At 34.7% G+C, this 27,730-nt stretch overlaps 1 pseudogene; it reads left to right on the plus strand.

Moving 5' to 3' along the window:
- Window positions 1–19,259, plus strand: part of LOC133096169 (platelet glycoprotein 4-like) — a 34,255-nt pseudogene extending 14,996 nt beyond the window's left edge.
- The last annotated feature ends 8,471 nt before the right edge of the window (window positions 19,260–27,730 follow it).

Genomic DNA, 27,730 nt, shown 5'->3' on the forward strand with positions numbered 1-27,730 from the left:
TTTGGGTCACAATTATTTTTGCTATTATTTCAACTACTATATATACATAAATCTTCTTGAAAATTAAAGTATTTTAATTTTAAATGTTAATAATATGTAATCTAAATTTAAAATACAATTATCTAAGAGAAAAGAGTAACTGACTACTAATAGACTGTCCTAGCTGCTGTTTCAGATTTTTACATTCTTTGTATGTCTACAGTACTCCAAGAACAGTAAATAACAAAGCTTTGATGAAATTATATTAGAAATAAGATATTTCTATCTTTTTGTGAATTCCCTTTTTAAAGAATATGAACAATTAATTTATTTATTTATTCAAAAATATTTACCAAGTACTTACCATATACCAGACACTGCTTGGGGATACAAAACACACATAATACCTATCCTATAGGAATTTACTTTTTTATTATACCTGATTGAAATCAGGTCAGGTTTTCTTTGGTTTGTTTTGGTTTTTACACTTCAGTTTCATGTTTTTTCAGTCTTTACCTTAGTTAGATAACAACAGATATCTACTGTAGCCTCACAAAGCAGACATTCAAATATATGATAGAGCAATGAATAATATATACCCTATTTCATCTCAGTAAATATCTTGTACTTGCAAAAGATTTTTTTCCATAATAATCACCCTTCACCTCATTCCTAAAAAGTAGTTGGTACTTTCCAGGAGCTTAGAACTAATGAGTATACAGTGTATGGAGCAGGGATGGAGGGGAACTGATCTCTAAAGTGGAAATTGTATTCCATTAGCTAGCTATCTTTAATTCTCATTAAAATACTGGAAATTATGGAAAAGCCAGTACAGGAAAGTCTGTGCACTTTGAACAGTCTTTCTAATATAAGAAAACGTGCTCTTACTGTTCCCCTGTTTAAACCTCTCTGCTGTCTCCTCCTGACTCTCAGGATAAAAGCTAAACATTTAAGTATGGGATGCAACCCTTTTATGTTCCAGATCTTGCCTATTACAGTCGCTTTATTTCCACCACTCTCCTTACTCCTTAAACCAACTAAATTGAAACATCTGCATTTCTAAAATTACACCTTGTTCCTACTTCTTACCTAATACATGCTATTTTCTATCCTACTTTACCTAACTAAACTCTTTGTCATTCAGACCACTTATGTGGAATTGTATCTTTTTTTTTTTTAATTTTTATTGGAGGATGGTTGCTTTACAATGCTGTGTTAGCCTCCACTGCACAACAAAATGAATCAGCCATACACATACAGATACCCTCCCTTTTGGACTTCCCTCCCATTTAGGTTACCACAGTGCATTAGGTAGAGTTCCTTGTACTATACAGTAAGTTCCTATCAGTTGTCTAGTTTATACATAGTATCAATAATGTATACGTGTCAATCCCAGTCTCCCATCTTGCCCATTATCCCCACCACAACCATCCCAAGCCTGGGTTTGTTCCTGTTCTGTGTTTTCCCACAGAATCTGTGTAACCCACTATAATAACACGTATTCCTTCTCCTCTGCTATGCACATCTAAGATTCCTCTTCTCAACTTTGCTAGAGGCTCAGCATTGGCCTATTGATCATTTTAACCTACTTGTTTAGCCTAATTTCTGACATAGTCTATGCACTCAAAAATTATTTGTTGCATGAATGAACGGCATTTGAGACTTAATGTTCACTTGAAACAATTATTTTGAATTTTATTTACTTTTGTTTTCAGAGTTTGCTATCTAGCCAAGGAAAATATAACCTGGGACTCCGAGACCCACACAGTCTCTTTCCTACAGCCCAATGGTACCATCTTTGAACCCTCACTATCAGTTGGAACCAAGAATGACACTTTCACTGTTCTCAATCGGCTGTAGCAGTGAGTAAACAAACAGCAAAATTATTGGTTTTGAAATCTCTAGAATCCACTGTAATTAATCTCATGATTAGAACTATCATTAGATATTATTTATTTTGTCATTTTTATGAAAATGTGTTCTTATGGCATTATTTTGAATTATGGCCCTTTGGGAAGATGACAAAATCATGTAATAATCAACTGAATTAGAAGACCACTTAAAGTGTATCATTTTAAAAAGTAGGATTTAACTTTGAAAGTCTCCAGAGAAATGTAATCATTCAGAGACGAAGAAACAAAAACAATACACTTTTGGTCCTGGCAAGATTTGGCAGTCATTTTAAAGATATAGTTGACAACCCTTTTATTAAGCTTAATTCTAGTATTTTCCATTTATTTGTTAAAAATCTGATACTGCAATTGGTGTCTTAAACCGTGATTTCTTTTTTGGACACTGCACCCCATCTCTATCCAAATGTATTTATTCAAGGAGTACTCAATTTACATATCAAAAGATCAAGCTCTTCTATGTTTCAAAAGAGAACTTTGAAAGAACTATTGTGGGGCTATAAGGATCCATTCTTGAGCTCGATTCCACACCCTATTACTACTACAGTTGGTGTGCTTTTTCCTGTGAGTACCAAATATGAATGTCGATATTGTTAGACTTTAACTGGATAAATATGGTGGCATTGGCAATTCATAATTTTATTATTTAGTGTGTATTTCTGATCTGAGAATACATATTCTGATTACTTAAAAGTCTCCATCTCAGATGAATTCAGTTATCTTAGTTGGGAAAATTTACGTATCTGAATTTAACAATTAAAATTAAGAAGCTGACATTTAATCAAGTTTCCATTCTTTGACAAATACATAAATTGTCTAAAATTAGATTGTAAGCTGGTAAGGCTTTGAATACAGTTTTGGCTTTGATTTCCTATCTATAAATAATCAAGCTTAATGCCATATTTTTGTGTTAAATGTACTTATCATATCATTCCTCTTTCTCTAGACCTCTTACAAATTTGTTTTAATGTAAACTTAAAAGTTACCCAAAATTTACACGAGAATGATAACTCAGCAATGTCATATGTTCATAAAATTAGTTGATATGAACTCTTAGTAATCTACAAATGTCATGAAATGGCAGTTATGAAATTAAAAAACATGTGAATGTGGTGATGTATTTAGTTATAGCTTAACATTTTGAGTCACGAATAGAACAAGATGACTATTGAACTGAAAAACTGAATATGATTTCACTTGGCACTATATGAGATATTAGTTATATTTTCCAATTCATTGTTGTTATTCTATTTTAGATGGGTTTTAGGATTACAAGCTTATATATCAATTAAATATAAGTATAGAAAGCCTTGAGGAATAATGAATTCAGTTACTATTATTTAACTCAAATACTCTTCTTCCCTTGGCTAATTCTGTTTTTAATTCTATGTACCTAATCTTTAGTAACCACTTATTAGAGATCATACCATTGAGAAAACTTCTAGAAATCTGTCATTGTTCTCATAGGTTTTGTTCACTATCTCCTCACCTCAATATAATAGGAGTAGTGATCACAATGGCCTTTCTGGCTTAATTACGACAAAGAGTGCTGCAGTTCGATCACGTCAGATTCTGATATTTGTTTTCTTCCCTTGTCTCAGCATCTACAGCTATTTCTAGGCACCTTTAACATTCTGTCTTTTTAAAATGTGAAAGACCAATAATTTTAAAACTTTATTGCATATATATTTCAAATCACATAAAATAATTATGAACAACCAGTGTTTGAGAAATGCAAAAGTGAGTTAATTACATATTTTATAACTTGGAAAATATGGTTTGTTCTAGAAGTAATTTTTTCTTGTACATATCTTTTCAGACCACAATACTTCAGATGGAGTTTATAAAGTTTTCAATGGAAAAGACGACATGAGCAATATTGCCATAATTGACATATTTAAAGGCAAAAAGTAAGTATTCACACAAAGTGTGTGTGTGTCACTAGGATACTCTAAGGCAAGCAAGAAACTTATTTAACACCTGGTAAGGCACAGGCACCAACCTATGGAACAGACCTGCCTGTATCTCAGCCCTAGAAACTCCTGTTCTGCCAGGCGTTAACCCTTTAGCTGTGACGACTGGTCACACTAGTGCATAGGTGCTGAGTGTCAGCCCCACTGAGGGTTGACCTTTATGCATAGGGTCTCTTACATAAAGAAATCTAAAGGGACTACTTCCATCTCTGCTGCATAACCAGCGTTATTGTGCACTCATACAATTATATAACTGCAAACGAAAAGGTAGAAAGTCAATATGTCAACTTATCATCCAACAGGTAGGAAAATATATCTTACTGTTGTTTTATTTCTTTACTGAGCATGAAATATAGTCATTCCAGGGACATGACTAAATATCTCTATAAAGATGGAAGCTTAATGAATCTATGCCAATGCTTTCATGACTTTCCCCTTCAAAATTTTCTTGAAATAATTTTATATATTGATAACTCAGCTTTTTAAAACTTTATCAATATGAAAATGGAATTACTATTTCCTGCTCTAACATTGACATATTAAACTTGATAAAGAGCACGCCTCCTGTGAAGTAGCAGTAGAATGAGATACGTTCATACAGCCATGATTTCCTACTTTTCCCTAGCTCCTGACTGTTTATCTGGAGACACCTAATTCATATGTCTAAAATAGGAAGAATCCCAATAAATATCAAGGAAAAAGCCTTTTCTTCTCAAAGTTAAAATGAGTTTTACATCAGTGATTTCCTGACGAAGAATAAAGTAATCAAAATCAAAAGAGATGAAATCTTTTTATTAATTACCCATTACCTCACACTGAGTTCCTATCTAAAATTTGCATAAAACAGTTAAATACTCACTTGTGTAATCCTTCTTCTTCAACAGAGTCCATAGTCACATATTTTTTATAGAAAAGACTAATGGAGGAAAACAAACACTTCTAAATGCTCATTTTAGGGGATATCACATATGTGTTTGTATACTGAGGAAAGTGAGCATTTCCTCCATTTCAATATTACAGAGAGGTTTTGAGGAGAGTTACTATATGCTCCTAATTGGAGTAAGAATTTCGCATGAGTTTAAGATTATGATAAGGTTAATTTAACTGACCACGGCAAGACTGAATATGATTAATAGCTTATTCTGTTTAAAAAAGAAGCAACAGCTTGCCTTGACATCTTACTGGATGGTATGTTAGGAGTTTGAAAAACCTGCTTTCCATCATCAAAAAGTGGCAAACTATCTCTACTGTTATATGTGTATATATCAGGAAACAATACAAACATCTTAAGTAGATACCAGAGTATAAATTAATAAACTTTGTCTTACTTTAATGCCAGTTCATGCAAGAGTTAAAAGAAGGGAAAAGTATAAATTGATTATCTGCATGTTTCCAATCGCTATTGATCAAACATCTGCTTCTTTCTGTCCTCCTCCACACTCTCCTCTTCTCCCTCGTACTGAGTTTGCATCAGTTATCCACTTAATACTTTCCTCCTATTCAGTTGAACACTCAACATACTATGATACAATCCACTTCTCCCATTGCAACAAAAAAAACTTAACCCTAAGTAGAGATCTAAATTTCTGATAAATATTTCTCAAAATTTTTTTTGAAGAACTCTGGCTGCTCCAAACTGTTTCTAACAACATTTGGCAGTTTTTATTTTATAATCTGGCCACTTAATGGTAACAGGCACTTCATTTATCTCAACAAGATGAAAACTTCAAACAAAACATAGACCAAATGATTTAGAATATTTCTTAAACTTAGCATTTGTCACATCTAGTCTAATCAATATTTATTATTTTAGCAGAAGTACTGAATCATAATAGACAAAGTAATGTGAGATGGTGTTCTTGGAATGAGAATGTTCATTTCCTTTTTTTTTTTTTTTTATTCCTAAGGCATGTCTCTTAGTGGGCAAGCTATTTTGACATCATTAATGGTACAGGTAAGGGCATTTGTTTTGTGGTAATATTCAGTGAAATCACCTCCTTTCTCCTACAAATCCACCATCGTACCTGCAATGTTCTGGAGGGGTATGCATTTACCTGTCTTTATATCCCTACAACATAATTCAGAATCTCTGTTCTTATACAGGCTTAGTAAATGTCTGTCTAATGTGACTGAATTTCTCAAGATTAACCACTGAGGATAAACCTTTACTGCATTCCTAGGGAAATGTTTGCTTTGTAAAACCTTTACTTAATTAACTGCCTTCCTGGCCACAGAAGTCAGGGGTTAGAAAAACTTAGAGTAGTAGTTACTGTTCACATGTTTTGTATATACTGTATAGATAATAATTTAAACTGAAAGAATTTAAAAATCAATATAATTACAAAAGGTAAAACATATATCCAAGGGGAGGTTTCAATATGAAGTAGAATCAGTGAACTTGCAAGTAGAGCCATCTATTTTGAATAAGATGATCAGAATTACAGAGAAAAGAACAACAGAAGCAACAAAAACAAGGCTACATATGTACCAACCAATGTACTAACCATGAAAAATGTATGCACAAATGAACATTCTGAATTAGAGTTGGGAAGAAAGAAGGTGGTATGAACTTAGATTTAAAGTATAGTTAGATCCAACTTATTATTCTCCTTGAAGAAAAGCAAAGTACACATATGCCTATTAGTTTAAGAATTAAGGTTTAAAAAGCAAGGGGAATCAAGATGAGGTAATTAAAATCAGAGGTGAGCTTTCAGCTACTAAGAAATATCAATAGAAGCAGAGCATAATGTTTACAAAGCTGGTGAGGCAATACTTTATAGGAAAGTATATAATGAAGATGAAAAATGTTAAAACAAAGTTATGTTAAAGGTAGGGAATAAAAAGGAAACACAGGGAATGTTCATTTTCACAAAGGTATTGGTGAGTTTTGCATGTTTAATTTTGTTAACACTCTTTTAGGAAAGAAAAAAAAAAAACCAGCAAAACCACTGTTGAGTTTGATTTGTAGAGCTTTGAGCCACGGGGATGGGTGAAGAAATTCCTTTCCAAGTGACGCATTTCTGTGAATAAACTGTCAGGTGTCCCAATACCACTAACTTTAGTAATTTCCTAAGAATAAACTTCAATCCTTTGATACAGAGAGAAATATACTGTGCTTCTTTTAAATAGTATTCTTTATGAGTTTAAAAAATGTATTTAAAAACTTTGTCCAAAACTAAGAAGTAGTGAAGTTTTAAAACAGGAATTGGAGGATTCATTAATGACCATAATATAAATACATGAGAAACAGGCATGAAGTTAAAAGTATCTAAGAGGAAAATAGAAGTAAAACAAACTAGGAGTGGAGGTAGTTTGGACAGGCCAGGGACTCAGACAGAATCTGTGTGAGAGAGACTGTTGGTTATGGCACTAGGAGAAGAGACTGATGAAATGGAAGAATTCCAACATTTTTATCATGATTTAGAAGTACTTCCTATACCTTCTTCAATAAGCTTAAAGAGACATAAAATGAAAATATTGATTTACATTTGAATGTATTTAAAAAAAAAAAAAAGAGTCCTGCTAGTATCCACTATCTTAGGGTCATGACCCATGGTAATTTATGGTGTCATTATGACATAATCTTTGATGATATTTCAGATGATTTTTAAGGTTTTTTGATGTATTATTTTCCTTTAATGGCTAAGATGTTGGGAAGGCAGTTGTAGACAATGCCCATTTAAGGACCTATCTGGGGAGTTTAAGTTAACCTTCAGTATCCCATTATCTCAATGTCAGGATCAAGTTCACTGTGATATTCTGTTATATTTCACTTAACACAAGAGTATAAGTGAAATGTAAGAAGATTCCAAGGTTGGTGCAGTTACAAGAAAAAGAGTGTGGTATTCATAACTAAAGGATGGGTCTTACTGTTTTGGACAAACACATTCAGTGGTGGCTCATTTTACTGATATTCATTTGTGGAGTAAATGGAGGAATTATCTAGTTATTTCTTCTTACATCCAGTGTGTGCCATGGATCTTAACAATTGTAGAGGTTCAATAAACTCAACAAATGCCCTTCTTATTTTGATGTATACATTTTCAAACTATGTGCATGAAATTCTGTTTAGTGAGAGAACTTCAATAAATGATTTAAAAACATTAATCAGCCATAAGGTTAGGTGAATGAATCACAATCGAAAGTAAGAACAACATTTACCAAAAGAACTTGTAAAGGAAGCTCAAGGTAAGAAAATTGCCATTCTACTGATTGGGTAGATAAACACAATCACAGTTTTAACAACATGTGATTTTGCCATTGTTTTTTTTTTAAACTTTCATTTATTTTTAAGGAGTGGGAAAATTTAATACAAAATTGAATACCATTGAATATGTACAGTATACAGACTTGCTGAATATGGTAGCAGCTAGTAACTTGTCACTATTAAGCACCTGAAATGTGACTAGTACAAACTGAAATGTGTTATAAGTATAAAGATCTTTAGATTTTGTTAATTTTTATATTGATTATATGTTAAAATGATATTATTTTGGATATACTGGGTTAAATAAAATATAACTGATATTTTTATCAGTTTTAAATGTGGCTACTGGAGGATTTAAAAATTACATGTATACACATTTCTGGACTGATTGGCTGGTAAGATTGCAGGATAGAAGGACGTGAGCTCACCCCTTCTTTCAAAAACACCCAAATCACAACTAACTGCTGAACAACCATCAACCAAAAAAAAAACAAAACACTAGAAACTTCCAAAAAAGATACCCTACATCCACAGACAAAGAAGAAGCCACAACAAGATGGTAGGAGGGGCACAACTGCTATAAAACCGAATCCCATACCTGCCAGGTGGGCAACCCACAAACTGGAAAATAATAATACCAGAGAAGTTCTCCCTCAGGATTGAAAGTCCTGAGCCCCACACCAGGCTTCCCAGCCTGGGGGTCTGGCAAAGGGAGGAGGAGCCCCCAGAGAATCTGGCTTTGAAGGGCCACGGTGTTTGATTGCAGGAATTCCACAGCACTGGGGGAAACAGAAGCTCCACTCTTGGAGGGAACACACAAGGTCCCAGGCACACCAGGACCCACAGGAAAAAGCAATGACATCACACGACTCTGGGCCAGACCTACCTGTTAGTATTGGAGGGCCTCCTGCTGAGGTGGGGGGCAGCTGTGGCTCATGGTGGAAACAAAGACACTGGCAGTGACAATTCTGGTGAGTACTCATTGGCATGAGCCCTCCTGGAGGCCGCCATTTCCTCCCCAAGACCTAACCTGACCCAACAGCCTGTAAGCTCCAGTGCTGGGACACCTCAGGCAAAACAATGAAGAAGGCGGGAACACAGCCGCACCCATCAGCAGACAGGCTGCTTAACGTCTTCATGAGCATGGCCCTGCCCATCAGAAGGACAAAACCCAGCTCAACCCACCAGTGGGCAGGAACAAGACCTTTCCACCAGGAAGCCTGCATAAGCCTCTTAGACAGCCTCATCCACCAAGGGGCAGAGAGCAGAAGCAAGAAGAAATACAATCCTGCATCCTGCAGAATGGAAATTGCAATCACAGAAAATTAGACAAATGAAATGGCAGAGAAGTATGTCCCAGATGAAGGGACAAGATAAAACCCCAGAAGAACAACTAAGTGAAATGGAGATAGGCAATCTACCCAAAAAAGAATTCAGAGTAGTGACAGTGAACATGATCCAATATCTTGGAAAAAGAACTGAGGCACAGATCAAGAAGATGCAAGAAATGTTTAACAAAGAACTAGAAGAACTAAGGAACAAACAAACAGAGATGAACAATACAATAACTGAAATGAAAAATACACTAGAAGGGGGCTTCCCTGGTGGCGCAGTGGTTGAGAATCTGCCTGCCAATGCAGGGGACACGGGTTCGAGCCCTGGTCTGGGAGGATCCCACATGCCACGGACCAACTAGGCCCGTGAGCCACAACTGCTGAGCCTGCGCATCTGGAGCCTGTGCTCCGCAACAAGAGAGGCTGCGATAGTGAGAGGCCCATGCACCGCGATGAAGAGTGGCCCCCGCTGGCCGCAACTAGAGAAAGCCCTCACACAGAAACGAAGACCCAACACAGCCAAAAATAAATGAATAACTAAATTAATTTTAAAAAATACACTAGAAGGAATGAATAGCAGAGTAACTGAGGGAGAAGAACGGATAAGTGAGCTGGAAGACAGAATGGTGGAAATCACTGCTGCAGAACAGAATAAAGAAAAAAGAATGAAAAGAAATGAAGACAGTCTAAGAGACCTCTGAGACAACATTAAACACACCAACGTTCGCACTATAGTAGTCTCAGAAGGAGAAGAGAGAGAGAAAGGACCCAAAAAATTACTGGAAGAGATAATAGCTGGAAACTTCCCTAACATAGGAAAGGAGACAGTCACCCAAGTACAGGAAGCACAGAGTCCCAGGCAGGATAAACCCAAGGAGGAACATGCTGAGACACATAGTAATCAAACTGACAAAAATTAAAGACAAAGAAAAAATATTAACAGCAACAAGGGGAAAACAACACATAACATACAAGGTAACTCCCATAAGATTATCAGCTGATTTCTCAGCAGAAACTGATTCAGCTGATTTCTCTGCAGGCCAGAAAGGAGTGGCATGACATATTTAAAGTGATAAAAGGGAAGAACCTACAACCAAGAATACTCCACCCAACAAGGTTCACATTCAGATGCAAGAGAGAAATCAAAAGCTTTACAGACAAGCAAAAGCTAAGAGAATTCAGCATCACCAGACCAGCTTTGCAACAAATGCTAAAGGAACTTCTCTAAGCAGAATAGAAAAGGCCACTACTAGAAACAAGAAAATTACAAATCGAAAAGCTCACCAATAAAGGCAAACATAAAGTCAAGGTAGGAAATCATCTGCACACAAATATGATATCAAAACCAGCAACTGTGAGAAGAGGAGAGCACAAATGCAGGATATGGGAAATGCATTTGAAATTAAAAGACTAGCAACTTAAAACAACCTTGTTTATATATAGACTGCTATATCAAATCCTCACAGTAATCGCAAACCAAAAATCTACAATGGATACACACACATAAAAGAAAAAGGAATCCAACACAACACTAAAGTTAGCCATCAAATCACAAGAGAAGAGAACAAAAGAGGAAGGAAGAAAAAAGACCTACAAAAACGAATCCAAAACAATTTAAAAAATGGCAATAGGCACATACATATCGATAATTACCTTAAATGTAAATGGATTAAATGCTCCCACCAAAAGACATAGACTGGCTGAATGGATACAAAAACAAGAATTGTATATGTGCTGTCTACAAGAAACCCATTTCAGATCTAGGGACACATACAGACTGAAAAGAGAGGATGGAAAAGGATATTCCATGCAAATGGAAATCAAAAGAAAGCTGGAGTAGCAATACTCATATCAGATAAAATAGACTTTAAAATAAAGAATGTTACAAGAGACAAGGAAGGACACTACATAATGATCAAGGGATCAATCCAAGAAGAAATAACAATTGTAAATATATATGCACCCAAAATAGGAGCACCCTAATATATAAGGCAAATACTAACAGCCATAAAAGGAGAAATCGACAGTAACACAATAATAGTGGGAGACTTTAATACCCCACGTTCATCAATGGACAGATCATCCAGACAGAAGACCAAAGGAAACACAGACTTGAAAACACAAATTAGACCAGATGGACTTAATTGATATTTAGAGAGCATTCCATCCAAAAGCAGCAGAATATACTGTTCCAAGTGCACATGGAACATTTTCCATGATTGATCACACATTGGGCCACAAAATGAGCCTCAGTAAATTTAAGAAAACTGATATCATTTCAAGCATCTTTTCCAACCACAATGCTATGAGATTAGAAATCGACTATAATAAAAAAAAAAACTGTAAAAAAACACAGTTTGAGGCTAAACAACGTGCTACTAAACAACCAATGGATCACTGAAGAAATCAAAGAGGAAATTAAAAAATACCTAGAGACAAACGAAATGAAAACCTGACAATCCAAAACATATGGGATGCAGCAAAAGCAGTTCTAAGAGGGAAGTTTATAGCAATACAATCTTACCTCAGGAAACAAGAAAAATCTCAAATAAACAACCTAACCTTACACCTAAAGCAGTTGGACAAAGAAGAATAAACAAAACCTGAAGTTAGTAGAAGGAAAGAAATCATAAAAATCAGAGCAGAAATAAATGAAATAGAAATGAAGAAAATGATAGAAAAGATCAATAAAACTATAAGTTGGTTCTTTGAAAAAGTAAACAAAATTGATAAACCTTTAGCCAGACTCATAAAGTAAAAAAAGGGAGAGGGCTCAAATCAATAAAATTAGAAGTGAAAAAGGAGAGAAGTTACAACAAACACCACAGAAATACAAAGAATTATAAGAGACAACTACAAGCAAATATATGTCACTAATTGGACAACCTGGAAGAAATGGACAAATTCTTAGAAGGGTACAGTCTCCCAAGACTGAACCAAAAAGAAATAGAAAATATGAAAAGACCAATCACAAGTACTGAAATTGAAACTGTGATTAAAATCTCCCAACAGACAAAAGTCCGGGATCAGATGACTTCACAGGCGAATTCTATCAAACATTTAGAGAAGAGTTAACACCTCTCCTTCTCAAACTATTCAAAAAGTTGCGGAGGAAGGAATACTCCCAAACTCATTCTATGAGGATACCATCACCCTGATACTAAAACCAGACAAAGACACCACAAAAAAAGAAAATTACAGGCCATATCACTGATGAACATAGACACAAAATTCCTAAACAAAATACAAGCAAACCAAATCCAACAATACATTAAAAGGACAACACAGCATGCTAAAGTGGGATCTATCCCAGGGATGCAAGGATTTTTCAATATCCGCAAATCAATCTGTGTGATATACCATGTTAACAAATGGAAGAATAAAAGCCATATTATCATCTCAACAGATGCAGAAAAAGCTTTTGACAAAATTCAACAACCATTTATGATAAAAACCTCTCCAGGAAGTGGCTACAGAGGTAACCTATCTGAACATAATAAAGGCTATATATGACAAAAATACAGTTAACATCATACTCAATGGTGAAAAGATGAAAGCATTTCCTCTAAGATCAGGAACAAGACAAGGATGTCCACTCTTGCCACTATTATTCAACATAGTTGTGGAAGTCCTAGTCATGGCAATCAGAGAAGAAAAAGAAATAAAAGGAACCCAAATTGGAAAAGAAGAAGTAAAACTGTCACTGTTTGCAGATGACATGACACTACACATAAAAAATCCTAAAGATGCTACCAGAAAACTACTAGAGCTCATCAATGAATCTGGTAAAGTTGCAAGATACAAATTAATACACAGAAATCTCTTGCATTTCTATACACTAACAAGGAAAGATCAGAAAGAGAAATTAAGGAAACAATGCCATTTACCACTGCATCAAAAAGAATAAAATACCTAGGAATAAACCCACTGAAGGAGACAAAAGACCTATACTCTGAAACTATAAGATGCTGATGAAAGAAACTGAAGATGACACAAACCGATGGAAAGATATACCATGTTCTTGTATTCAAAGAACAAATATTGTCAAAATGACTATACTACATAAGGCAATCTACAGATTCAATGCAATCCCTATCAAATTACCAATGGCATTTTTCACAGAACTAGAACAAAAATTTCAAAATGTGTATGGAGACACAAAAGACCCTGAGTAGCCAAAGCAATCTTGAGAAAGAAAAACGAAGCTGGAGGATCAGGCTCCCTGACTTCAGGCTATACTACAAAGCTACAGTCATCAAAACAGTATGGTACTGGCACAAAAACAGAAATATTGATCAATGGAACAGGCTAGAAAGCCCAGAAATAAACCCACACACCTGTGGTCAATTAATCTATGACAAAGGAAGCAAGACTGTACAATGGAGAAAAGACAGTATCTTCAATAAATAGTGCTGGGAAAACTGGACAGCTACATGTTAAAAAAAAAAATGAAATTAGAGCATCCTTTAACACCACAGACAAAAATAAACTCAAAATGGATTAAAGACCTAAATGTAAGACTGGATACTATAAAACTCTCAGAGGAAAACATAGGCAGAACACTCTCTGATGTAAATTACAGCAATATCTTTTCTGAGCCATCTCCTACAGTAATGGAAATAACAAGACAAATCCTAACTGAACTCAGAAGCTTTTGCACAGCAAAGTAAACCACAAACAAAATGAAAAGACACCTCACAGAATGGGAGAAGATATTTGCAAACAATGCAACCAACAAGGGATTAATGTCCAAAATCTTCAACAGCTCATGCAGCTCAAAAAAACAAACAACTCAATCGAAAATTGGGCAGAAGATCTAAATAGACATTTCTCCAAAGAAGACGTACAGATGGCCAAGAGGCACATCAAAAGATGCTCAACATCGCCAATTATTAGAGAAATGCAAATCAAAACTACAATGAGATATCACTTCACACTGATAAGAATGGCCATCATCAAAATATCCACAAATAAAGCCTGGGGAAGTTGTGGAGAAAAGGAAATCTTCCTACACTCTTTGTTGGAATGTAAACTGGTACAGCCACAATGGAGAACAGTATGGAGTTCCTTAAGAAAATAAAAATAAAGCCACCATATGATCCAGCAATCCCACTCCTGGGCATATATCCGGAGAAAAACGTGGTTCGAAAGGATACATGAACCCCAATGTTCATTGCAGCACTGTTGACAATAGCCAAGACATGGAAGCAACCTAAATGTCCATGGACAGATGAATGGATAAAGAAGATGTGGTACATATATACAATGGAATATTACTCGGCCATTAGAAAGTATGAAATAATGACATTTGCAGCAACATGGATGGACTTGGAGATTATCATACTAAGTGAAGTAAGTCAGACAGATAAAGACAAATACCATGTGATATTGCTTATATGTAGAATCTAAAAAAAATGATACAAATGAACTTATTTACAAAACAGAAACAGACTCACAGCTTAGACAACAAACTTAGGGGTTATGGTGGACACGTAGTAAACGATGGAGCGTAGGAGACATACAATAAACACCCACATGCGTGCACCCCAGCAAGTGAGCAGCCTTTCTCTCCAGGATTAAGCTTTGGAAGATTGAAACTTTATGTTTATTTCATTTAAACTGGGCACAAATAAAGGATTTGAGGGAGTCATATAAATATTTAGTCCATAGAGGAAACTAACTATGAGAAATGTCTTCAATATAAATACTCTCTGGTAGTTCATAAGCAAAAAATAATCTCAGGAGCTTTTGAAAACAAAGACAAGAATAACTCATACTCAAGTACTGAGTTCTGCTATGCCTTAAAATTTCCCAAGATTTTTTTCCCCTAAGATTTAAGCCTGAATTCTAACAAGATTATATCTAATTTTTGTAAGTTAAAGCAATAATATAAATTTAAAAATAGGAAAAAATGGATCTCCAGAATGAAGTTCAGTTTCCCAGAATGAAACTCTTTCTTATCTGTGTTTAGGTCATTCTATGCTGTGTTTGAAGCCAAAATTGATCTGATAGGAATCCCTGTGTATAGATTCATTTTTCCATCCAGAACTTTTGCATCTCCACTTCAAAATCCAGACAACCATTGTTTCTGCACAGAAAAAATTACCTCCAAAAACTGTACCTTATATGGTGTGCTAGATGTTAGCAAATGCAAAGAAGGTGAGTACAAGTTCTCAGTGTCACTATCCATGGCATAATTTGCAGTATGCTTTAAAATGTAAACTTCACCCAGGATTCCTTTCCACCAGAAATTTAAAGTGAGAAAGCAATAAGGGCAGGAAGTTAGGGTGATGGTAGGGTATTTTTGTTCTGATTTTTGTACCGCTTTCAACGCTTTCAGTGTTGCAAAACTTAGTTACTGTTAGCTAAAACCATACTGATATTTCCCTGTGCTACTTTGGATAATATAACTTTAGGTCCTTCACGCATTTTTTAATTGGGTTATTTATTTTTTTGAGTTGTGTGAATCCCTTGTATATTTTGGATGTTAATCACTAATGGGATATGCAGTTTGCAAATATTTTCTCCCATCCCATAGGTAGGCTCTTCATTTTTGATGGTTTCTTTTGCTGTGCAGAATCCCTGTACTCCTTTTAGATTTAGGGTAAAATGAAAATAGTTCCCAGAATACTTTGAGCATCCCAACTTATCGAGCTGACATTTTTCTAACTTTTTCTACCCTAGAAAATGGTAAATAAAAATAAGTATATTTCAGGATGTCTCTGAAACAAGAACTGACTCAAACATGAAATTTGGAGTCTATCTTATTTTGCTCACCTACTTCATGTTGGAGTTAGTGTGACTAAAGAGAGAAAAACCTCTTGAATAAATTCTCAGTCCACAGACATATTACTGCCTGAAACATGAAGGTATATGGTTGTAACTTTGTGTTCAGCAGCTAAGCTTTACATATTTAAAATAAACACCTAAGCAATGAACAACAGACATCAATTGACTGGTTACTAGGAGAAGTTTATATTTTATTTTTGTTCAAAAGTGATTAGATGTTAAAATCTTCCCTTACCCTGGCCCTCCAATTAGTATTCAAAGCCAAATTTGCATTTCTTTTTTAACTTAAAAAGCTTTATTTTCAAGGAAATCTTTTCTGAGAGGTATGTGTAATGAGGAAAATGATTTATCCCAATTGTCTGTTAAAACTTGTTTTCAGGAAAACCTGTGTACATTTCACTTCCTCATTTTCTACATGCAAGTCCTGAAATTACAGAACCTTTTGAAGGCTTAAATCCAAATGAAGAAGAACATAGTATGTACTTAGATGCTGAACCTGGAAGCAACTACATTATTGATCTGATTGGGTTAATATTGTTTTTCTAAAAATGAAGGAAAAATTAAATTATCTCCATTTTCTCAATCACATATATTGATATTTATTACATCACAATCTTGATAAATTACTTACTTTACTTACTTTTATCTCAATGAAAATTACATATAAGCAATGCTTGCTCTTTCCCCTTCCTTTCATAGATATATTCTTACAAGAAAATACTAAAATAAGGATTAAAAGAGATTTTATGGGTATATGTGTATTTGAGGCAAGATCTATTATACTTAGCATCAGGAAAAATCTATTAAATTTCCTATAGTGTAATAGTTTCACCTTTTAATTTATTTTAATATTCTCCTTTTCAAAATTTAAATGACATGCCAGAATTTTAGCAGGCATGTTTCAGTTTAAATAATGACAGAAGTAGTATTATAATTATACTGATGATACACGGGTTCTGGCTGATATATAGTTGAACATGCATAGTTCAGGAATTAAATTGACTATATGAGTTCTAGGTATCAGTACTGTTGTTGTTGTTGTTCATCCTCCAAAACCAGCTCAGACAAATATCACAAATCTAACTAAAGCTTAGACACGAGGCTGGGAAAAGGAATTGTGTGTGTGCATGTATACGCATATGCGTATACATCTGTATATGCACAGGCATATACACATAAAATTTAATTATGGAGAGTTATGTATGTGATATTTAATATGTTCAATTAATTATTTAATAAATTTCATAAGTTTCAAGTAGTACAGTTTCACCTTAAGTTCTACATAACAGTAAAAATAAATTTTGGATTTATAAAAGACTTTTTTTTAAAGGAAGTTGGTAATTATTTTAGTTTGTTCTCTTTTTAGATATCTGGATTTACTTATGATTTTCAAAACAGCTGCAGATCAATATACTGGTTAAGCCAGCAAGAAAAATTGAGTGAGTCTCCTGAACAAGCTTCATTATGATTTTTAGTATTTTCTTGTAAGAATATATCTATGAAAGGAAGGGGAAAGAATATAAAATTTCAACTTCTTTTTGGCTTAATGTCATTAAATAATTATTAAATGCTTGTAACTTTCATTTGTAATTTAGAATTATATATATATTGTATTGAAATGGTATTTACACACATTTGGAATGAGTATATGGTGGCATTGCTCATTTTGCTAGCTGTCCAAATATTTCCATGACAATAGTTTCTAGACTTCATATTTTAGTTTCCTAGGCATAATTTGTTGAAAGGGAAAATATATGCTTAGAAAAAGCTAATCTAATTAGAAATCTGTATTAGAAAGATTTATAAGAGTGAAAGATGTCTGAGAAACAGCCATATTAAAATTTAAATGATTCATTACAGGGAACAAAAATTAGTAGCAAGAGCAACTAATTTCTGAACATTCATTTACACTAGTAATTACTAACATTTCTGTTATATATGTGTAATGTATTAGTATAAATTTTCATAATTATTTTCAATGTATATAACAGAGCATTAAGGGGTCTGAAGCAGAACTATATGATGCCTATTCTTTGGCTTAATGAGGTTAGTATTTTTTAATCTATTAGTCACCAAAAACAGTAAACTTCTTTGTATATAGAAAAAGCTTTTGATGTTTGAAAATTGAATAAGTGTGTATAGTATTTGAAGTTGTATGAGTTTCCATTACTCATATGGACAAGTTTATATATTATTAATTATATAATTAATTATTTTGAGAGAACCAAGCCACACAGAAATGTCAGGATTATGTTAGATTTCAGTGCTTTTATTTTAGAAAGACAAAGTACTTCCTATCATTTAAGATTATTTTCATAATGCATCTATTTAACACTATTTCTTGTCATACTGCCTGTGATGGGAAAGAGTCAGGCAAATATGAAACTCCAAATAACTCAATGTGAATTGTGAACTGCTAATAAAAGCCAACCAAGTTTATAAAGACCAGGTCTGAGTAGGTATAGGCAGTTTATCTATTACCTGACAAGATACTTTTAGTGTGAATCATGGAACTGATTAGCCACAGAATTAGGAAATGCATTTCATAAGCCTTTAGAGGAAGGAAACTGTTGACCTTTGCCATTTCCCTCTGTCACTAGGAAACATCCTTTGGAAAACTGGAAAATATTTCTGTAAGACCATTGTGTTGATCAGTGAAGCCAGTGTATTGAAAACTGCTATATAACATGTTTAAAGGGAAGAGGATTATAGTTCTCTCTCTAAATATTCCACCTTGGCATTTATTACCTTGTTTGACATGCAAAAGGACTTCCATTGGTTTGTCTTACAGATAAAGACAACTAAAATTTATGCAGTGTTTTGAAAAAAGATTGATACATAAGTGGAGGGTTTTGAGTATTTTTCTCCACTAAACTACCCAAATAACGCTAAAAATTATTAACTTGATTACAGACTGGCACCATTGGGTGATGAGAAGAGAGCAATGTTCATAAATCAAGTGACTGGAAAAATAAACCTCCTTGGTCTGGTAGAAATGATCTTAGTGAGTGTTGGTGTGATGTTTACTGCTTTTATGATTTCATAGTGTGCACGCAGATCAAAGTAAAATAAGTAAGTATATAACAAAAATTATATACAGCTTCAATAACGTTAGTTTATATATTACCTGTTTTCATTTTATCAAAAAGAGGTTATAAATTAGGCTGCAAATATTTCTGAACATGTCTAGTCACTAATGTTTTTAATACATTCTTGAAGTTTTGAGATGCTTAATGTAAGTTAAAACATAAATGAAGGCTGAATGAGTAATAAGGCCTATTAATATCAAGCATATCACTATATTACATGTTTATTCTGGGAGGAATGGGCTAAAATATGAAATTGTCACCCTTGAAAAGTTAGAATGTTGCACAAAAGCTATATATGTGCTAACTTTTCATTTCTTGATTATTTCTAGCTAATTATTTTAGAAATCACAAACAATTAATTTAATACGTCACTGACTAAGAAAGGTTATGTAAAAATGAAAATGGTAGATATTTCGGGAGACTGAAATTTACAAGAGAAAAGAAAATAAAAAGCAAAATTAAATAACCTAGAAATTAATGAGAAATAAAAACTCAGTAAATGATAGAGATAAAATAGGATAAATATGCTATTTTAAAATGAAGATAACATATTAATACAGAAACAGGATTTTAGCATATAGACATGCCATCCAAAATCACGGCGTGCACCCTATATGTTTAATGTGGATGCCCTGATGAATGATTACAATTCATGAACTAAAACTGAATACAACAGTACAAAAAAATAGAATAAAAACAATGTTCAATGCAGGAAAACTGAATTACTCAGAGTTTACAGGAAAAAATCAGGTAAATGTGGACAGGAGGAGTTTTAGCAAAACTGTAGAGGTGCTTCAGGCCTCTGTGTTTTAGACATTACTGCCTGTGCCCCTTGTACATAGAGGAATGACTGTCTGACCTTATCTCCCCTAAATGGAAGCCTTTCTTTAATAATCATACGTGGCATAAGTATGGCCTGAGGGGGGTAATTTTCCACTTAACCATAGTTTCCATCCACCCTCCCTTCCCTGGAACCTCAAAAAATATATACAGTCAAAATAAAAGCAATATACTTAGTATGAAAATCACAACTTCAAAACAAGTCTTCTTACCCTACTTCCAATCAGATTGCTGACTGTAAGCTGTCTTATACAGAAGTTCTGGAGCTGCCACTGATAATTACTGAGCTTCTATTATGCACCAAAATTATGCTATTTTACATGAATTATCACAATTAATCCCTAATAAAATTTTATGTTTCCAATAGCCAGGGATTCATCAGCAACCATTCTATTTGAGACATTCCAGAAAATTTAAAATTTTAACAGTGCAAAACTGTCCATTTTCAAAATGTGAATCAAATCTAATATTAAAAAAATAAAGTGGAACATTTGGAACAATATTTGTGTGTGTGTGAGACTGAGAGCTTGGGCCTAGGAAGGCAACTCAATCTTTTGTTCTGATGCTTTCTGCCTATATTTATTCACTAAAAAAAAGACTGAACAATTCTTCCTACAATCCTTTGAACAGAATATATTCAAAATGCTAATCTAATATATTCACATTATAATGAAGGAAATACTGCATCACCTTTAAGACCTGTCATTAGTCAATTAACAGATAAGTTATGATTAAACAAAGTAATTCATACAACTGTTTATATAACAGATAGAAAAGATTATCCACTTAAAAGCCAAATTACAACAAAACCTTGTTCTAGTGGGAAAATATGTTTTTCAAAATGAAGTATTGTAGTTGTAAAACTTTTCTGATACTATTCTCTACTAAAATTATATGATCTATTTCATCAGTGCTTAATGAGCTCTGAGTGTCCAATATCCTGGGTCTCTATGTGGTTAAATTAAGGTGAAAGATTGAAAACTTTCTAGAGTGTCTTTGTCAACAAGTATATTGACTTGGCTTAAGCATTTGACAGTTACAAGGAAAAGTTACTCTCTTTACACATTTGATTTGTCTCTTTTTTTCTTTACAAATAGAGAAGAACACTGTTCTCTGTAGATTACTTGATTTACTAGATTTAGAAGAATCACAGATATAGATTTCCTTAAACGAGGCTCAGTTTTAGTATTGTTATAATTATGCCTTTGGGCAGATTTACACACAATTGAAAAAATAAGGAAATGGGTGTACAAGAGGGAATAAAGCAAAGATAGTGGAGCTAAGTTGTGCTTTTACTTAATGAATCACAAAAAGAGTAAGCCAATCCTTTCGAAAGTAGCAGTATATACACTGCTAAATGGAGGATGGTCTGAAGGGACAGAAAAGAGTGGAAATGCTCATCCAGAGCAGATTTAATGAGCTACCCCTCCTTAGCTGGCCATGCGCAGCTCTTGAGAGCTGGGAAGCAGCCTTCCATGTATCCTGGAATGGGAAAGTAATTGCCTTATCCATGAAGTTCATCAGAGAATTTTTCTCTGTAGCTTGAGAAACTGGGCTAACTTATAGAAAATATAATATCTTATATATATATAGAATTTGAGTATTATCTGTTTTATTTTTTCACAACTTTCTGATAAGTACTAAGTACTTACCTCTCTTCCACTTTCCAGGAAGCAAATGAGTCTCTACATTCATGCACCAAATACGTCAGGACCATTCTTAATATCGACCTACAAAATGAAGATTTGCATGCTTTATTTTTGCAAAACACACGTTATCTTATAGTTGAAGAACTGGGGGCACTTTTTTTTGCACTGAGCATCACACATTTCTAAAGGATTATTAGGATGCCACTGAAGTCCATACTTTGAACAAAAATAGGTACCTTTTAAAATTCAACAGGTACACACAATCGAATTGATTTAAGTTGCTATAGACTTCACTTATTCATGATCCCATTATTTTTATTTGGTATTGATTCACTAAATCATTCCCTGGTAGCAAATTTGGCAGAGGAGTAGGCAATATGAACAAATCCTGGACCCTGAACTCTTGTCTTCCTCATCAAAGAGGAAATACCATTACCCTCATCAGTGTCCCTGCAACACACAGACCCCAGGACTGTCAGGACATTGCAGTTCACAAGCATCAACTATTTTGAAAGACATTTAAGAATGGTAACCAAATGTTTGCCCTATGAACCATTTATTATACATTACTTAAGTTTCCTTCTCTATGGAATCCTTTGTACAGCATCAGTAGGCACTACAACCATGCTCTTTATAAGAATATGGCTTATATTTTTGTCAATGATTCTGCAAATGGACATGTAGAAGGACTTTGTCATTTTCCATGTTCTGCAGCTCTTCTGGAAAACTGAGTAGATTTTGATCTTTTCACTCAGTTGCGTACAACTTATGCTTGGCAACTTCAGAATGCTTTGTTAGTATTAAGAGATATAAATGATAATAAAGAAATTATTGTGTGGAAGAGTACAAAGTGTAGAATGTGCATTCCTAGTTATTTGTTGTAATATTTCTTGCTTTCATAGTAACTGGAGAAAGACTGGTTTCAATCATTAAAAGATGTCCTTTCTTAAATTCCTGTGCTTTGCCTAGTTCCTGTTATGTCACAAAACACTCTAATTTTATGTCTGAAGTAGTCTATTTGAACTTTTATTTCTTTATGCATCTATATTCCTTTCTGAAACATTTTCTTCTGAAACATTCTTTCTAAATTCACTCTTGACCACTGATTCAATCTTGACCACTAAGCTAATTTTTAAAGCAAGTTGGGGGAAAAGGAATTAAAGATACTTGGTTTCATCCTTTTCAGCAGCAGGACTTAAGCTCTAGACTGTGAAGGATAACCCTACTTTCTTCAGCAGGGGTTCACTTTTGGCAGAGAGCACGAGTTCTCCTAAAAAGGCTCCCCATAGAAAGGGAAGATGGACCACATTCTGTCTTATGTTTTACAAACAGAAATTTATAGGACAAAGTATTTGTAACTGATTTGTTTGGCTACTAAAATCAAGAATAATTCAGTCTCCTCATATTAGGTGCCACAGTAAATACTGAAAACCCCAAACCAAGATACCACCATTTCCGAAGGATGTTTGGAAAATCTGAAGATATTCAAAATATACTGATGTAATGTCCTTTCATTTAATTGGGAGGGGAAAAAAAGTATCCTCTTAAGATATGGACATGTGAGATCCTAGACATCCTCTTCTGATACTTGAAAGTCTACTCTCTTTGCATTAGGATATTTGTGGACATGTTGATCTAGGAGGAATATAAAGGATACTTTTTAAGTTCTTAAAATAAGTAGGGCTGAATGATGTAAGTAGAAACTCTTCAAAAGAAGTGAGTGAGAAATTGCATATCCACCTCATGGTAGAACCATATAACCAATCAATGACTCAGATTTTTAAATCTTCATACAGAAATGAATCTCATAGTATTTATACATCAGGAAAAAGATTTTGACTTATGTGTCTTTAGTATTATTTAACTAAATATATGTATATTCTAATCTTTATCATTCCTCACCATATTTTCTTTAAACCCTATAAATTATGAACAAGATGAAAGAAAATCCATACACAAACAATAGTGAAATACATTAAAAATACCCAGTAGAAAATATGATACTTTCTTTAAAAAATCATAGATTTTTTAATGAAAAATATATTTGGATGTGTGTGCATGTGAGTGTGTGTGTGTGTGTGTGTGCACACACTGAGATGGGATGAGGCACTTTTGGGAATGCATACAATGTATGACTTGTAGTTTGCCCTACAGAAAGTGTAATTTCACACATGGATGAATTTGTATGCTTTATTCCATAGAAAAACAGAACCATTTTGTAAATCACCACAAAACTCTAGCTGTTCAAAAGTTTGAAAATCTATAGCATCTGCAAAGGCGTTAACACAAATTAGAGAATCTATAGCATATTAAAATGGGTTAACGTTTACTCTTGCTGACAAGTACATGAAGAGAAGAATGTACACAGCTTTCAGTTCTCAGAAAAAAAGAGGATTTCATTTCAGGAAAAAAATGTAGCTATAGGCAAACTAGTTATCCCTGAAATTTTACTCTTGTGAAGGTGCTGGATATTTGTGTTTAGATTTTTACATGTGCAATAATCTGTCCCATCATCAATATCTGAGCTACACATTAATTATCTTTGGAGCTGGAGTTTGTTGCAGGTGAGTTCCACCTCTCAGTTCAGTGTTTCCGGTTGAAGTTCAATGTATTAGAGACACTGTGGCTGCTCTCTCTTCATCTTCCTCTTCTGGCCCATCTACAACTCTAAATAACCACTCCACTTAAATGATCACTGTTCCTTACCCTTTTCTGCATATACTAACAGAATTGCCTATGATTGTTTTTCTGAGTTATTTGCAGTGAGCTGAGCTAATGAACTAAAAATGACTTAGTGTTGAATATTGTTATCAAATACATACAGGCATACTCTGCTTTTTCCTTTCCTGGCTCAAAGGTAGCTGCATTTTTAAATATTTGTGAACATAAAGACTTCCATGATTAGAATAATGATTTACTTTTCATTTATAATTTTTGAATGTGTTTGACTTCAAAGTTGTTTGATATTGCTACTATAATTATATATTAGCTGCTTTTGTCTATGCATGAATTATTGACAAATTAACTCCTATTTTCTTTTCCCAACTGTTCTCAGATGCTAGTAAGCTTATGTGTGCACATTTCAGAACTGCTCCATTCTACACACTCATGAAGGAGAACTGTGACATAGCTAGGAAAACATAAATGTTTTAAAGTTCTGTTTCTTTAATTCTGTGAAATATGAGTCAGCAGCCTCAGAACACCTGAGTACTTTTTAAAAAATGCAGAATCTCAGATGCTAACCCAGACCTACTGAATCAGAATCTGTAGTTTAATAGGATCCTCAAGTGATTCACATATACAAAAAAAAATTGGAAAAGTCCTGATTTAAGTCATACAGAAATTGGACCACCTATGTAACAGTTTTATTTGACTTGTTGCTGGTATTACTTTGATTTATCAAGGACTTAAGAGAGCAAAGCTATATAAGCATACTGAGACAAAAGGAAACCCATCAGACTTGAAAATCTGCTATAAATATTCCACTAAGTTTTGTAATTTGCCTTGTTGAGCCTGTAATGGTATTTTCAGATAGTATTAGAGCTAATCTATATGGCAGGGTAGAAGATGAAGTGCTACTAACTTTACTGTCTCAATTTTCTGGAATATGTTATTTGATCTGCTTGACAATATTTATGACAAATATTCATACTGACTGCATGTAAAGTAGGACATAGTATCTCTTACCTGCCTCTGACCTAACACTGGAGATAGTCTCCAGAATTTATCTGAGATGGAAATTATCCACTGGGATAAAGGGACTCTTCAGCATCCAGGAGTTTTACATATTATATAAGTTATAAGGAATATATTGACAGCTATGGAGCTTTACTCTGGGCAAAATAATGGTCTGGATTGCTAGTTTGTAGGATGTCTAGAGTGGGATAAGGAGCAGGAGAAAAGGAGAAGAATACAAAGATGAGGGCTTTTTTTTAGAGAAGAATGAGTGTCTATACAGTTACAGAAGAATAAATAAGGCCAGTGTGGAGGAGAGAACTATCTAGGCTCAAAGAGCCAAGTTGACAGCTACTGTTCTTCTCTAATCCTACCCTCAGTCTACATAGTTGAGGACTATGGTCATTACAGAAAGATGGGCCTACATGAAAGGATAGGAAATAAGTGGTGGGTAGTTTTTTAAACTCCACCTCCTAAATATTAAAGAGGAGAATTTAGTTATTGGAGACTTCTGAGGAACCATCTTAAAATAGAAATCTGGATTGTGAGAAAGTATTAAATATCTTCAGATTTTGATAGAGACCAGGGAGCAGGATTCCAAAAATTTTCTTATTTCTGAAACTTTTTTGAAATATTAACACATTAATGTTGCACATTTTTCCATAGATATCTGAATAATCATTTAAAATTAAAGGTCCTATAAGATTGTGAGAATTATCTGTATTGATAGTCAGCCACTTCCTTTTGCCCATCCCCCATTCTCTTCCCACCCCAGCCTGCCACCAGCACACATGTAGCATGTTTCTAGAAGTATAAGGAGGGGTATCAGAGGAGTAACCAACTGAATGGGCAGTTGAGTCACTAGGATTCAGAAATTTCTTCTACAAACAATTTCTTCCTGAAATGTGTTATTTTTCTGTATTATTTATATTTGTTGTGTTATTACTGAATATTTACCTCTGGTTCCAGTTGAAGATGGCAACATAGGAAGATCCTGAACTCACCTTCTCTCACAGACACTTCAAATCTACAACTATATAAGAAACAATTTTCTCTGAATAAACTAAACGCTAGCTGAACGATTCCTACACATAGAGCAAATGAGAAAAACTCCACAGCAAAGCAGGCAGGAGAGGCTGAGACACAATCTCGTCAAAAATCCCACCCCCAGCAAGGCAACCAACATTCAGGAGGAGACTTAAAACCCATATCTCTTCCCAAAGGAGCAAAGAGTTTGAACCCTACATTGAGCACCTTAGCTTTTAATATCTGCACCTGAAAGATGAGCCCCCAGAACATCCAGCTTTCTAAGCCAACAGATCTTGCATCCATGAGACCCACAAGGGTATAACAAACTGAGAAATGGCTCTTAAAGGGCTCACACGCTCAGATTCACCTGCCCCAGGAGCAGGTACAGAAGTAGCAGAGCAGGAGGCACCCAGATTGTATATGAAAGAGGATCATTTGCTAACCTTAAAATGTCAGACTGAGGGGCAGGCATCTCATTTAACACACATACAGGGGCCTGCTGGGATACTTTCCTGGGACAGAGGCTGGTGACACCATCTTCACACTCTCCCTCTTCCTTGTTCCCTACCCCCACCATGGACACCATGCTTATGCTCTCCCTCTGCCTCACTCCAACCAGCAGATGCCAATTTCACATTCTCTCTCTGCAGTGCTAAGGAGAACCTGTATCTCAGAGAGGGGAGCAAATTTACATGAATTTGGTGATTCTGCTTTTATATGTGGTGCTGTGACTTTGAAGGCTACTTCCCAGGGGATACCCCTTAATTGCCTGACTCTAGAGGCCAGATGGCCTTGTGTTCCTAAGTCTCATGGGACTGTAACAAATTAGAGAGACAGTTCTTGGTTGACTACCACCCCCAGGCCACTGCACAGAAAACAGACTGAAACACCCCCATTCTTTCTGTGACAGAGGCCTATTTGTTTGTACTGGAGCATTGCTGAGGGGCAGACTTCAGGACTGGCACACATTTAGAGGTCTATGGAAATACTCTCATGGAACATAGGCTGGTGAATGCCAGCTCAGTTCTCTCCCTTTGTCTCACCACAGCTCACTGGTATCTCCCAGAAAGGAGCTTATTCACTTGGCTGAAGCCCTGATTTTTGCAACTGCCACCCAGGAGAACACCTCTGGAATATCTGTCTTTGGTAGCCAAGGGTGCTTACAATGGTGGTCCCACAGGATAGTATAAATTTGCATATTTTAAAAGCTGCAGCCTGAGGTCTGGCTTCCAATCAGCTTGAATCTAGGTGCTCAC

The sequence above is a fragment of the Eubalaena glacialis genome, chromosome 8 (assembly GCF_028564815.1).
Source record: "Eubalaena glacialis isolate mEubGla1 chromosome 8, mEubGla1.1.hap2.+ XY, whole genome shotgun sequence".
Classification (NCBI taxonomy): domain Eukaryota; kingdom Metazoa; phylum Chordata; class Mammalia; order Artiodactyla; family Balaenidae; genus Eubalaena; species Eubalaena glacialis.